This window comes from Penaeus chinensis, chromosome 38, assembly GCF_019202785.1.
Source record: "Penaeus chinensis breed Huanghai No. 1 chromosome 38, ASM1920278v2, whole genome shotgun sequence".
NCBI lineage: Eukaryota > Metazoa > Arthropoda > Malacostraca > Decapoda > Penaeidae > Penaeus > Penaeus chinensis.
Window position 1 is genome coordinate 11,541,982 of NC_061856.1, and position 5,000 is coordinate 11,546,981.

A 5,000-nucleotide genomic window follows, 5' to 3' on the forward strand; every position below is an offset into this window, starting at 1 on the left:
TTTTTATAAAGATCTGGTCTGTATAAAGTCTACATATTTGAAAGTGGTACAAAGAAGGCAGAGCAAATTAATAAATACTGAGTTAGTCATCTGTAAATTTAAAAATTGGTACCTTACAGAGAGCGATGACATCACAACTACAATATACATCCTTGATGGTCATAAAAATCCTGTCTATGCACTTGAAACCTGTCAGTGTATATAAAAACCTTTGATAAAATTTTTGCATTCTAGGATTATGCACGTTACTAGAGAAACGTCAATGATGGTAAATGTCTTTTCAAGTTCTATCTTACCGGAAATACATAGCAAAACTTTGTTAAGCCAGGCACATACAAGTAGGCCTGGTCCACTCAGCTGACGAAAAGGGGGACCACCAATTACCGGATGAGCCCCATACAAACAAAAGCTACTTCATAAAAAAATATATTATACTGTGGATAATCACACTGTTAATGTGACCTCTAACTTGAACTATGAATTGTTGGTAATGGTTGCATATGCAGTGTATTAGGTAAGCATCATTGGTAGGAAGATGAGGAAAAAAAAAAAAAAGTTTAGATGAAGGATTGGCTAAGTAAAAAAAAAAAAAAAAAGTAAAAAATCTGTATCTATATATATATTTCCCATGTTATTTCTTTTCTTCACAGAAGTATATATGCCACAATTACCCTCCAAGTGTGTTACATATTTTGCAGATAAGATTTTCTTGCCTTCTAAATTACTTACTTCTTGGTTAGAAATATTGGGAAAATGTAGAAAGTTAATAAAGTAATAAATATATTACTAAGTATTTCGATTAATAATTTGTTAAAAAAAATTTAAGGGAAAATCACAACTGTGTATAAGTAATACATGTGTATCTATATATTAATAGATTTAAGAACCAGGATGTTGTAAGTGTGGACAATATTTTTATAAATGACAGATGGTACAGGCTGGGGACAACTGTCACATTTAAATACAACATATCTTTAACATTCCACACACACAAACATGAGCAATACGTTCAACAACCTGAAATTAAAATACCCTGTCCACACAAACATCAAGCACTGCTGTCGTAACAGAAGGGGTCTTCAAACGGCAATCCATTTTCATCCCACCACGGAGACAGGCCTGGTCGACCGAAAAATACACTTATACACACATTCTTTCCATTGGCTAAACATCTCTAGCTATATGTGCATGGCCCTCTTTTGTCTGGGCTAAAGAGCACCTTATTTTATTTTATTTTATTTTATTTTTTCAAATTAATTAATTTTCTTATGCATTAAAGTGCTTTATATTTTCCTGCATCTTTAAGTAGTTATTGTTATAATTTATAATTAATTCTTATACATTCAGTTCTTTTTCTTTCTCTTTAGGTGTAATTTTACCTTCAACTGTATCAATAACCTTGCTGAAAATACCGTAATAAGTTATTATTAATGTCCTGAAAAGATAAAAACGCATCAACATTTATTACCGCCATCACAAGGTTATAAATTACGTAGAAACTTTCCCGTATATATATATATATATATATATATATATATATATATGTTTCTGTATCAACACATTATTATTAAAAAAAAAAAAAAATATTCAGGAAACCTGAAGGTCAAAAAAAGAAGTTTCAAGACTTAAAAGGTGAATGACAATTCCGGGTTAACAAATTTCCTATATTTCACAGCTATCAGGAACTGACATACCTTTGCGCCGCCAAATAGTGCTTAGGTTGAAGTCAGAAACGCATACATGCAATGATATAAACGCACAGGACGTTAAAAGCTATATATTAGGAGGTGAAATAATGGAATTCTGATTCTTTAGGCTTCCTCTTCTGTCATGCTTCGATGGTCTAGTTCGGTTTGTTACATTTTTAGAGGGTTTGGTATGGCCATTTTTATTCTGTATTTTATGACACAATAATCATCTAAATTTATATCTTTTGTGAATTAGCATGGAAAAAAATATGTTTCTCCTTTGTGGACCTTTTTTAATGATCCGTGACAAATCACTTTGCTTTTAAACTGTCTAATGTTATAAATCAGATCTTGTAATATATGTATAAACTAATAAAATAATTCGTGTTTCTTAGATATTACTTTAGGTATTAAATTAGATTCATACTTTGAAAAATTGAGAATCGTTATTTTCCTAGGGACACCAAATCTAATACACCGAAATTTGCAACGCTTCAGAGAAAATGCGCAAGTATATTTTAAGGGGGACTAGTCAAAAATGTAAAACGCCAATGATGCTATCATTATTTGAAATTGTAGACTTGTGTAGTATGGCATCGTGCTCAATTAGGTAAATGTTTCTGTAATAACCCTTATGATAGCCAAGAGGCTGGTTAAAGTTATGTGTCACCAACTATACTGTTGTTGACATTTATTCATTTAATCTTCTGCCAAAGATATGGAATCTACAGATATATTATTACATCTGTTGCTTCATCAAACTCATCTTACACGGCTGCCTTAAGCTTAACCATTAGCACGATTAATTCATTGTATTACCCACCTGACAGAGTATGACAGAGGCGCAATGATCGGGGAGACATTATTAAGACCGGAAAATCATGGGCGGAGGAAAACTGTATGTATGACTACATTGCATAAGCTGTTGCTGTTCACCATAAATAAGAATGTGAGAATTGTCAAAATCCATTTTTGCAAATAGATAATGACTAGATCGTTATATTTCATCCCGACCCGAAGAGTAATGTACAGGGAACGTAAGAGGTTGAACAATGTAGCCTTTAGTTTTGTTAGTGTTGATCGGTCTATTAATTTAAAACCTCGAAAACACATGATTTTGTGCAAGAGGACAAAATCTATCAAAGAGAGTTATCATTGTTTGATATATCTTATCATCAACTAAATAATGAGAAACAGGATTTAGCACTGGAAACAATCTATTTGTTTCATATATATATATATATATATATATATATATATATATATATATATATATATATATATTTGTTTTATATATATATATATAAAGGCACATAATATATATATATATATATATATATATATATATATATATATATATATATATATATATATATGTGTGTGTGTGTGTGTGTGTGTGTGTGTGTGTGTGTGTGTGTGTGTGTGTGTGTGTGTGTGTGTGTGTGTGTGTGTATGCACATAATATATATATATATATATATATATATATATATATATATATATATGTGTGTGTGTGTGTGTGTGTGTGTGTGTGTCTGTGTGTCTGTGTGTATGTGTGTGTGTGTATGTGTGTGTGTGTGTGTGTGTGTATGTATATATGCACATGATATATATGTATACATATAATATACATACATACATATATATATATATATATGTACATACACATATATATGTATGTGTGTGTGTGGGTGGGTGTGTATATGTGTGTACATATATATATATATATATATATATATATATATATATATATATATATGTGTGTGTGTGTGTGTGTGTGTGTGTGTGTGTGTGTGTGTGTGTGTGTGTGTGTGTGTGTGTGTGTGTGCGTGTGTGTGTGTGTGTGTGTATGTATATATATACATATATATATATATTTATATATATATATATATATATATATATATATATATGTATAACTTATATATATGAAACAAACAGTTTGCTCCCTGTGCTAAATGCTGTTTCTCTTTATCTAGTTGATGATGATAAAGATGATTCATGTCCAGTTACACAAAATCATGTAGTTTCTACCGAGGTTTTAAGAGTAGAACCACATACAAAAGTTCTATGAGCAGAAGTTTCCAAGGACAAAGGACAAAGGAAAAGTTTCAGGTTAGAGAAACTTAAAACTGATAAGATATACAGACAGACTTAATTTACTATTCCCCTGCTGTTGTAAGCACATATTTTACAGCCAGAAATGATTGACCGCCCTACTTCCATCGCGAACAGATACGTCTAAAGTCTTCTAAACCCACATCCACGGATTGAGCTTTCTTTATAATAACGACTGAAATATCGTAATAATCAGGTGCTAAAACAGATTCTCCAAAAATAAATAAATAAATGAATATATAAACTAAAAAACAAAAACAAAGAAAATCCACAGTAAACAACGAGCCAATGAAAAGACAGAGGCGATTTTCACATGCAACATTTCAAGAAATCTTATATTTGCGAGAAAGAGAAAGAGGAACAGGAGGAGAGAAGGATAGAAGAAGAAGGAGAATGTGAGAAAGAAGATGAAATCATTTTAAGGAATTTAATATTTGCGAGGGAGAGAAAGAAGAAGAGGAGGAGAGAGGGATAGAAGAAGAAGGAGAATGTGAGAAAGAAGATGAAATCATTTCAAGGAATTTTATATTTGCGAGGAAGAGAAAGAGGAAGAGGAGGAAAGAGGGATAGATGAAGAAGAATGGGAGAAATAAGATGGAATCATTTCAAGGAATTTTATATTTGCGAGGAAGAGAAAGAGGAAGAGGAGGAGAGAGGGATAGATGAAGAAGAATGGGAGAAATAAGATGAAATCATTTCAAGGAATTTTATATTTGCGAGGGAGAGAAAGAGGAAGAGGAGGAAAGAGGGATAGATGAAGAAGAAGAATGGGAGAAAGAAGATGAAATCATTTCAAGGAATTTTATATTTGCGAGGGAGAGAAAGAGGAAGAGGAGGAGAGAGGGATAGAAGAAGAAGGAGAATGGGAGAAAGAAGATGAAATAGAGAAGGAGGAGATGAGGAAGAAAACAGGGAAGGGGGTTGAAGAAGTGGATTGGTGGAAAGACAGGGATAAGAGGAGGAGGAGAAGGATAATGGAAAAATGAAGGAGAATAAGAACAGTAGATGAAATTTTGAGGAGAAGGTGGAAGAAGAGAAGGAAGAAGATGAAGAAAAGTAGAGGTGATAACAAGAAAATGAGAGGAGAGATGAAGAATAGGAGGAAAAGGGAAACGTGATAATTAAAGCTTAGAAAATAACTCTCTTTAGCCCTTTAGACAGAATAAAAAAAAAACTAAAACAACAATGCACTAT

At 32.1% G+C, this 5,000-nt stretch overlaps 1 protein-coding gene across 1 annotated transcript in view; it reads right to left on the reverse strand.

Annotated features, from left to right (window-relative positions):
* The window catches only part of LOC125046052 (ketosamine-3-kinase-like), a 5,539-nt gene extending 3,587 nt beyond the window's left edge, over nucleotides 1-1,952 (reverse strand). Inside the window, exon 1 of the mRNA XM_047643668.1 lies at nucleotides 1,695-1,952. The gene's annotated coding sequence lies outside the window, so the exon portion shown is untranslated. The remainder of the gene's footprint in view (nucleotides 1-1,694) is intronic.
* Between the last annotated feature and the right edge of the window lie 3,048 nt (nucleotides 1,953-5,000).